Here is an 11,042-nt window from a genome sequence, read left to right on the forward strand (position 1 = left end):
GTGCCTAATATATTGTGTATACACATTGACCTGTCTTCTATGATCAACATTTGTTGCTCCTCTGATCCAGCTGATATGTGAGCCTCACAGGGTTGCCTGGGCAACCCACATTCTACGATTTCCTGTCTCCTGGATCTTTGTGCAACCATGCATTTCCTAGGCTATCACGGTGACAACTATTCCTTGTATGTGCCTACAGCAAGGACTAGAGGCCTCATCTGCACAGTTGGGAAGAAATCTATCATGGCAATGTAAACTCTGTTTAATGTATTTGTTGTGTCACCTTATATACAAAAAAATCTGAAATTAACTATTATTCAAACAACTGAAGTGTTTTACTAGTTAAATTGCATCTTGTAGAATTTGGCAGGGTTCTTAATATTACATTGAATAAAGTATGTTGTAATTCATCACTTATGTTATTCTGATCAAACTAATAGACTACATAATTGTATAACATAGCATAGCACATAGCACAGTGTTCTAGTCTCTCCTGATGAGCATTTCAGTCAGCTTATTATCAAGCACTTGGATCTGTTTCCAGTGAGTCCAGTGTCAAAGCAGGATGAGAGTGCTATTTTGATCATATCAACACATTCCACTTGTAAACAACACACCCTGCACTACAGGTGGACAGTAGCACATGGCTACTTGCTTATGCATTGTTTACATTTGGAAGGGGCGTGTTGTCGACCTGAGGGTCCCCCCCTGTTTCTCCATTTATGGCCAAACCCCCTCATCGCCCCCCCCCCCCCTTCCTCAACAGAGAAGAACGGGCAGGCTCTTTTGCGCTGTCCACAGAAAGTTCTTCTCTGCGCAAGTCAAGATGTCTCACTTCTTTAGATCATTCCTCCTCCTCAGGGATTAAGATTAATATAGTGTGGCTACCAGAAGCACATACTACTCTAAGCTCGTCACCAACATGACACCTTGTCTTTCATTCGAGATCGACTTAAGGCAATCTTCCATGTAAAAGTTATGAAATGTGGATAAAACTTCTCAGTCAGCTTTGCTTTGTTATCATCTGCTGTCTTCCTTAACACAAAGTTGACACAACTGGAGGAAGAAAAAAAAGAGATGCAAAGAAAGAGAAAAAAGAGAGCTCCAAAGAGATGTACAGTCATCCTAAACTCTTCCAGCAGCTGACAGCACAAGCATCTCAAAAAATCAAGGGGGTATGTTTCACCAAAAGATTTTAGGAACCTTGACTTAGTGAAACATACCCTTCAATATCCGCCCTCACAGATTTTGGCTTTTGGCGAAACCAGAGCATTACACCTAAGAGGGTATTCATGAGATCTGGACCTATGGGATTAATATCCTGCCATGATTCAAAACTGAAAATAAAGTTCTGAAAGTTTAAAACTAAGTGTTCGAAAACTCAAAATCTTACAAAAAAAGTTTTGCAAGATCGAAAAATAAGATTTGCAAGCTTGCAAAATGTAAACAAAATAAAAATATCTCTGCAAACATTATGTTGTTTTTGAGATTTCCTTCTTCAGAACTGCAACATTTTTTTTACGATGTTGCGCAAACAATTTCAGAGTTCAGAGTTTCAAATTTGTCAGTGTTCTCCCACTGTATTAGTTTGTTTTCCAGGTTTGAAGCCTTGTAAATGGTGATCTGAAAACTTGTGTGGGCGAATGTGTGAAAAAAAGATTTGAAACTCTGAAAACAGAGTTTTGCAGGCTTGCAAAATGGTAAAAAAAAAAAATCTCTGCAAACATAATTTTGTTTATGAGTTTTCCTTCTTCAGAAGTCCATTTTTTCAGAGTTTCGAATTTGTCACTGTTCTCCCAGTGTGTAGTTTGTTTTCCAGATTTGAAACCTTGTAAATGGTGATCTGAAAACTGGTGTGCAAATAGGTGAAAAAAAGTTTTGAAACTCTGAAAACTGAGGTTCGAAAGGGTGAAACTTATTACATTACATTTGCACTCCTATTGCAGACTATTTTTTCAGAGCTGAGTTTACAACACCCACTTTGCGGAGATTCGCCCACACAGTTGCGAGCTTGCGACTCATGTGATTTGTGGCAGCGTTGTCACGCAGCTCTGCTCTGAAACTCAGACTGAGCGAAAATGAAGCTTCGCAACATCGCAACTTAAAAAAAAAAGCCTGGAGGGAGGGCCTTCTGCTCTTGGCCAATGCTTTGGTGTCTGCTGACGTACAGTCCAATCACAAGTCGTATTTACTGGAAAGGTGGGATTGACCGACTGCTAAGAATTGTTATTAACCCGTATGAATGTACGTATGCGTACGACCTTGTATACGTGACTTGACAATGAGAAATGTGTGACTAATGTATGACTGAGACAAAGGGCCTTTACTCAAGGGTAGTAGGATGCAACAATGTGTTAGTTGGGGGACATATTGTTCATTTAGCCACTCTGATGACATAGGGAGTCAACTATAAAGAAGGAAGGGTCCCTCCATTAGTTGTCACACACTGCAGGCACTCTGTATGACTATGACTGTTGACCTTTTCTTGCAAGAAAATAAATAACCTTTAAAGACATTATTGTTTGCCACCACAATTCCACTTCAGGGCATAAGCAGGCCTTGTAGAGGGTGCTCTAGAGCAGTGATTCCCCCCGGTCCCCGGACCGGTGCCGGTCCGTGGACCCGTTAGTACCGGGCCTTGAAATATTCCCAGAATAATGTTTCTTTTTTTCTTTTTTTATAATAATAATAATAGTCTTTTTTAAATGCTTTTTTAAGTGCTATGACGTCATGTTATTTAATCCAAAACCTAAACAATAAATAGATTAAAATGTGTTTCTTTGAGCGCCTTGCGATTGCTTAGCAATGCGTCATATCTGAACGGACTGCAAAAAAGCGAGCTGCACCTGAAGTGACAGGGAGGTGGAGAGATGAGCGGGCCGCGATATTTTTTTTTCAATGGCTAATTTCATTGCGGACAGTTCTGGTAAAAGGAAAGGCGATGACCAACTCGAAAATAGAGAGAGAGAGAGAGAGAGAGAGAGAGAGAGAGAGAGAGAGAGAGAGAGAGAGAGAGAGAGAGAGAGAGAGAGAGAGAGAAGTCAAGCTTCATAAATACAATACCTCATACATTAGGTATGGATATACGACAACAGGCGATTCCGTGGCGCCAAATTCGTTGTGTGTTATTTGTGGTGAAAAACTGTAAGCTGGTTTTCGTTCATTTTTGTGAAGCAGACCTTTTTAAATTTCGTTTTATTGTATCCTGGAATTTGTGTGCATTGTTTTGGATGCATATGTTTTTTATGGATGCTCAGGAAGAACAGCTTGTCTTGTGCACAGCTACAAATATAGTAATATCAATAAGCAGTTCATGCTCACATTAAAATAGTTTTGTTCTCATTGGTCTGATCTGGTATTTTTTGTTAAAGGTTAAAGCTTAATCTCTAATTTTATACTTTTAAAAATGATTGGCTGAAATCACTAAGTTATGTGTTTGCTATTGTATTTGAATCTGTCTGACTGTTGAAACTGGCTCTTATTTTCATACAATTAGCCTTTGTTGTCACCTGTTGGTGAGTGAAAACACTAAGTTGCTGTTGAAGTGATTGTCTTTAGTGGTTCTGGAGAGATTTGACAGGTGAAATGGACTGGTATTTTCATACAATTTGCCATTACTGCCACCTGCTAGTGAGTGAGTGCTGTGTGAGTTGCTTTTGAAGTAGACCTAATTGTATGGCAGAAAAGGGAAACATTTTGTGAACCGGTCTGAAAGTTTAAAAAGATTGGTATATTCATACAAGTAGCCTTTGTTGCCACCTAGTTCATTATATGCAAATAAATGATAGGCTGTTACTGTTTTACACAGTGATATGTTCCAAACGATGCATCTTAAAATTGACAACTGGTCCCTGGAATTTTTTTTATGAATATGCTGGTCCTTGGCACAAAAAAGGTTGGGAACCCCTGCTCTAGAGGAAGTGATGGCGACCTAAGACCTGTTTGTGGTAGATCACCTAGAACCTCCGCGTCCCGTCCTTTCGGGACCAGACATGGAGTCTCCAGAGGTCTGTACGCGGCTGCCAATGGTGCCCCGTCCCTGAGAATGTCTCAGAGGAATGGGTCAGAGAGGGCTCTCGAGTGGAGCATATACGGGGCAACTAGCGAGACCTGCTTCTTCTCCTCCCTGACTTAGTACAGTGCTGTGCAAGAAGGCTGACTGGGGAAACGCATCTTTGCAGCAGCCCCGGGGCCAGCTGTGTGCCTGTGTCTCTGTGCCGAGGGTTCTCTGCACGGTCACGGAGTAAACAACTGGCAATGGGACAAGTCTGGAGAGGCAACAGATGTAACTGTGCAGCCCTGAAGAGGTCCCAGAACAGCTGGACCGCCTGGGGATGGAGTCTTCACTCTCGCTGGGCCACAGGCTGTAATGAGGCCCCGGGACTCGGCTGTGAAGCCATTCATATGGAGGAAGCTGTTCTACTGCGGTTGCATCTGCCAGGAGCCCCAGGAGCCTCTGAAAAGTTTCAGTGGGACCCTTTCTTACTTCTGTATAACACCGACCAGACACGTTCCTCTTGAGAGACGTGTTGGACCGAGTCCATCTTCATAGTGGAAAGAGAGATTCTCAGCCCGTGGGACCCAAGTGGCTGTGGAGCACTCGAATGGTAGGACTTTTTACTGACTTCGAACCCTACAACGCAAAAACACAGACATATCGAAGGATAGAGATCTGAAGTACGCGACCTTCAAGTCAAATACTGCAGACCATTCTCGGTGAAGGAGCATTCAACAATACGTATCTCCGTTAACCACTTGAATGAAAGAAGCTTATAAAGGGCCCGATTCAAGAGTCGCAGGTCCAAGATTGGCTGTAACCCCACCTTTCTTTGGTACAATGAAGTACGGGCTATAGAAGCCGGTCTTCATATCGGCTGGAGGGACCAGCTCAATCGCACCCTTCACCAGTAGGACTGCGATGTCTGTACGTATGACAGGTTCACATCCGCTCAACAACGGAGTGTAGCGAAGAGCACTGAACTTGGGTGGCACCAGCTGGCCTCCGGGGCAGGAGAGGCGGCAGAAAACTGTTGGGCCCAGATCTCCACTGCGTCGCCGAACAGTCCAAGAACCGGACCTTGTCCGCATCCCTCATATCAACCAGGTTGAGCCAGAGATGGCGATCCACTTCCTTATTTATGCCCACGCTGCAGGGCGGAGCGTGGATGCAAAGCTTGCATGCCAATGTTTGCATTGAGTCGTTTTATCAATATTCAAAGATAACAGGCTCCCTAAGCGTGATCCCAATCAGTCGTCACGTCGACTACATCGAACATAAGTGACAGAAAGGGAAAGGGAAACGCTGCTCCATCTGAAAGCATTGTGAGTTTGAGTCACTTATAACATGCATTTGAATGGAGAAATCCTGGAATATTTTCCTCAGAAAAGACATGAACATCTTGGATGACATGGGTGTGAGTAAATTATCAGGAAATTTTAATTCTGAAGTGAACTAATCCTTTAATGTTTAAGATTAAGCATTTGTACTTGTCTGACATATGTATTGAAATGTGTAAGTTGACCAAAAAAAATAACCGGGTTCTTTTAAAATAAACTATATTATATCACCCTTAATTTGTAGCTCACTGGTTATACGTGTCCTCTCACGGGAGACTGGTGTTCCAGCGCATGACGCAGGTGTATCGTAAGTTCCGGTGACGAATGCTGAAGTGCAGATTATAGAACAAAACAAAACACTGGTCGTGAATTAGAAGTCTAAAACGAGGGTGTTCAAAGAAAAATTTCGGAGGATTTCGAGATAATCCAAGAGGAGTTTTTTGACCAGCTATATTTGATTGAACCAGAGTATACCGACCATGAGCTCCGGGAGATGGAAGAAGCTACAGCAGCGGCACAAACATTTACAGGGAAATGGTGAAATGTTGAAGCACGTAATCTTAAGACTTTTGCTTTGTTGAAGCAACCTGGATATAAACATGAAAAACTATTTTTAGACTAATAAAATGTAGAGTATAGCTCAAACAATTAAATTCTTCACATGCTTGTCAACACACTTGGTTCTCGCAAGAACTAGAAAATTCTCACCAGAACATCATAAATCATACGCTGGAATGCCAGTCTCTCGTGAATGCGTGTACGACAGTTAGCGGGAGTTAGAGATTACATCTTGTAAAGTTTTAAACATGGATATTTTTCTTACACAAACGCATCACTTTGCTTCAGAAGGCCTTTATTAACTGAGAATTATGAGAATTATAAAACAGAACAAACCATTCACTGTCATTATAAAACATGGATTTTTTTAATATAGAGTGGGTACTAGACTGCTGTTACTGTTAAAAAAACAACAAGAAAAAAACAAGATAATCATTCATGGCTCTTCAATGAATAACATTAGTAACTTTTTTTACATTTCATTTATTCAATGTTCTATTACTTTTTTGTATTTATTTACTGAACCTTTCAACTCACTGTTGTTTGTTGACAAGAAAAAAATAACTATAATATATATATAAATGAAATTAACAATTTAGCCTGCTTAAGGCTTCTCTCAAGTGTGAATTCTCAAGTGCCTGTTAAGGATTCCTTTTCGGACAAAACTTTTTCCACACTGTTTGCAGGTAAAAGGCTTCTCTCCAGTGTGAATTCTCATGTGACTGTTCAGGTGTCCTCTTTGAGTAAAACGTATGCCACACTGTTGGCATGTGAAAGGCTTTTCTCCAGTGTGAACTCTCATGTGGACTTTAAGGCTTGCATTTTGAGTGAAATTTATGCCACACTGTTGGCAGGTGAAAAACTTTTCTCTAGTGTGAATTCTCATGTGGACTTTAAGTCTTTCTTGTACACTGAAACTCTTTCCACACTGAGAGCAGGTGAAAGGCTTTTCTCCAGTGTGAATTCTCATATGGATTCTAAATTTGCCTTGTTGCTTGCAGCTTATTCCACACTGTTGGCAGATAAAAGACTTCTCTCCAGTGTGAACTCTCATGTGATTACTAAGGTTTGCTTTTTGCTTGAAACTCTTTCCACACTGAGAGCAGGTGAAAGGCTTCTCTCCAGTGTGCATTCTCATATGGATTCTAAATTTGCCTTGTTGCTTGCAGCTTATTCCACACTGTTGGCAGATAAAAGACTTCTCTCCAGTGTGAACTCTCATGTGATTACTAAGGTTTGCTTTTTGCCTGAAACTCTTTCCACACTGAGAGCAAGTGAAAGGCTTCTCTCCGGTGTGAATTCTCATGTGGACTTCAAGGTTTCCATGCTTATTGAAACTTATTTCACACAGTTGGCAGGTGAAATATCTTTCAGTCCCTGTCTTTTGAGCCCTTTTTCGTGTGGTAGTTTTTTCAGTCTGTGAGCAAATAAAAGTTTTTTTCTCAGTTGGATTTTTCAAATCATGATGTGTCTTGTACTGATCTTTCTCTTCCATTTCATTCAGATCTTGACTCTCCTCATTCAACAGCATCAGGTCTAAAGCGAAAGAAAAGACTAAAGTTAATCCCAGTTTAATGCCACAAAGTAAAGACATGTAAAGCAAATATATATATATATATATATATATATATATATATATATATATATATATAGATATAGATATATATATATATATATATATATAGATATATATATATATATATATATATATATCTATATATATATATATATATATTATATATATATATATATATATAACATGTATGATAGATCCTATTCGCAATCAACTGCGTTAACATGGTTATTTAAAAAGGCAGGTGCCTGTGTTTTGCATACGTTCAGCCAATCAGCGTACATTTCCATCACTGGAAGTTCCTACTGGGTTGAGTTACACTCTACTCTGAAATAGGAGCCAATTTAGTCAGCCCGAAAGGCATTCCTATAACAGTTTCTGCAGTGACAACACACCATAAAGCGGGTACTTTCCACCAATAGTTACAGGAACTATGAAAATGTTCCTATGGTGTGACAGACCCTTATTTTATTTTGTCAGAGCAGGGTTGGAACAAAACTCTGCAGGAATGTGGCCCTCCAGGAACTGAGTTTTTCAGTTCTGCTACTGCTACTGAGCTACAATCCACATGGGAAAATAGTAAATCAGTAAAACAAGCAGCTGTGCAAAATATGATACACTGGTGTTTTGCCAGATGAGAAGTTTATGTATAATCTTGTTATTCTTAATTCGTTTTATAACTGTATCCACTGTATGTACGACTGATTGCACTGTATTCCTTCCCTTTGATTCTAAACTAAACTCAAATGGCACTGAGAATTGGGTAAGAGACAAACATAAATTACTTAATGGGAACTTAAGAGATGAAACCATGCTGATAACCTGGGTCTGTGGTGGAGTAGTGAGTTTGATATGTGATTAAACTCGAGGTTCTGTAGGGTGCAGACAGGATTGATTCCATTCCTAGAGCTTCCGAACAAATGGGTTTATGGGGTGAGGACTGATGGGTTAGTGAACCCGAGGTTACCCTGTGAGTCAGTCCTAGAGCTCCTCCTGTCCGATTTTAGGGGAAAATCAGGTCCATTGGAGACTTCCAATAGATTTCTTAGGCGAAAGAACACCTCAGACAGTGTAATCACCATGGGAAAATCTCAGAGTAAACATGGGAGTTGTGAAAAATATGATACACCGTTGTTTTGCCAGATGAGAAGTTTATCTATGTATTATCTATGTACCATCTTTTATTCTTAATTCATTTTATAACTGTATCATATATCTATATTAATATATTTTATAGCTGTTTTAATTTTCCTTGCTTTTATTTTGTGATTATTCAATTCCTCAATTCCTTCCTGTAAAGCACTTTGAATTGCCATGGTTTATAAAATGTGCTATTTAAATAAACTTGCCTTGCCTTCTTAATGGGGTGTTGCATAATCTCAGAACTTCTCAATATTGTTCAAAAATATTCTCTTTCTTTAGGACACATCTCAAAAACTTTCAGCAGAGGAGTTGGGGGTTGCACTTAAAACTTAAAATAAACTTAAAATACAGATTACAGTAATATTTCTAAATGTAATACTATAAAGGGTCTACTATTATTTGTGTACATTCACAATAACAACAAAACATTGTGCTTTTCTAAAATAAAGAAAACAAACAGGGTGTGCTTCCTGCCGTCTCAGTTTCAATGAACTTCTTTCTGGAACACATCACAAAAATGATATTGCCAAACACATCGAAATGTTGTATAAAACGAGTGAGTGAATGTTCAATAATGTAATATATAATATGATACAAAAGTAATATGAACGTTTAAATTGTAGTATGATAAATGTTGCAGTTTAAGAAGGTTCAGACCAATGTTTAGGTATGGTTGACTGTTCAGTTGTACAGGATCTGTTTGCAGAAATGGCACAAAAGTGAGTGACTGTTCAAGTCTCTATGTTTAGATCAGTGTCCTCAATGTGCCTTTGTTCTTCATTACTAATATTTTGATTATTATACTTTGTAAATTTCCTTACAGTCACATTCACCTTGTTAGGCCCATTATGGGTGGGTTTTTGTCTCCCCTGGTGAGAATCCAGTAGCGAACCATGACTCTTGAACCTTGGCCCCTCTCACCCCTATTCCTTCGTCAGGGAAAAAAAACCCTCAACCTAATATTGTTGGGGAATTTCATCTGTCTCATGCAAAAGTCTAAGTCTATGCAGCAAACTAGGTTACAGGGTTTGTACATGGTAAATGGACTGCATTTATATAGCACTTTCACAGAACTATGGCCACTAAAGCACTTTTCATCCATTCACTCACTCATAGCAGTGTCAGCCATGCAAAACGCCATCCAGCTCGTCAGGAGCAGCTGGGGTTAGGCATCTTGCTCATGGTCAGGTGGTGCACACTTGGTCAGGTGGAACCGGGGATTGAACCACCAACCTTCTGGTTTGTAGACAATGAACCTACATGAACCACTGAGCCACTGCCACCCCAAAGGATGGAAGGATGGAAGGATGGAAAAGTACCAAAAAGCTCTGTACATATATCTTATGGGAAGGTGGACATGGTGAAAGGCACGAGAAGGTACTGAAAAACATGTGATATGAGAAGTTTTCAAAAAAAGTATATGTAATATGAGATTTTTTATTTTATTTTAAAAAGTGTATGGTCAGAGATTCTCCACCAATAGAAAGAAGGCCTCAGCGAAGATGTTTCTAACGGTGGCGATATTTCGAGGAGGAGCAAAAACTACGGAGGCTCATTGGGTACCTAGCGATAAGAAAAAGGTACAAGACCTGTAGACTGGCCATTGTAAGTCAGATGAACAGCTAGCATCTCACTTTGTTTAATTGTTTAATAAAGTTAATTCTTCAGTGACTTTAAATCTGCCGCAACAATATCCATTTCCATTTCAATATGGAGTTGAAATGCTTTCAAAAGATTTGGCTTTCTGCTCTAAATTAAGCTCTAGTGTAGGTCTTCCTTTGATAAATAAATCAAGCTTTTCTTTATAAGTTAATCTTAAAAACAGCATGAAAAATTAGCAATGATAACTAAGATTACTTGCGTTTAATAGATTCACTCAATGCTGCATAATGATGATGCACTGGGAACCTTTGTTTTTGCCAACCACCATACTGCCCTACAAAGGCAAAGTGCAGTAACTATGCCAACACTGAAACTGAGAAAAATGGCTTCAAAGTTTTCATACAGGCCAGCCAAACATGTTGTAGGTAGTGTTGATACTTTTATGTAATACCTTTACAGGAAGGAAAATGTTATCAATGGTCTTTTTTTATGTATATGACCTTTGACCCTAAAAATGTAGATACTGCACTCTGCCTTTGTCTAACCTCAAGTAACTAAAACACTATTACAAAAGCAGAGTGCAGTATCTACAATTGAAATGTGTTAATCCAACTTTCTTTTTTTATTCCTTATACCTTTTCATTTGTTTTAATTGGTTTTATGTTTTGTTTATTGATGTTTATAGGTTGAGTGTTGAAAATGCTTGGTAGTAACCTTCATCCAGTGTATTCAAGAATAGTATTTTGTTGTGATGTCCCTGTCACATCAGTCTTAAATGATTAAATTGTCATTCTCATTATTTTCCCCAAAACATCCTTATAATTTTACA

General features: G+C 39.3%; 1 protein-coding gene across 1 annotated transcript in view; it reads right to left on the bottom strand.

Annotated features, from left to right (window-relative positions):
- Window positions 1–11,042, bottom strand: part of LOC311081182 (uncharacterized protein) — a 187,474-nt gene that overhangs the window by 87,807 nt on the left and 88,625 nt on the right. The window lies entirely within an intron of this gene.

This window comes from Abramis brama (assembly GCF_963993115.1).
Source record: "Abramis brama genome assembly, chromosome: 4".
Classification (NCBI taxonomy): Eukaryota; Metazoa; Chordata; class Actinopteri; order Cypriniformes; family Leuciscidae; genus Abramis; species Abramis brama.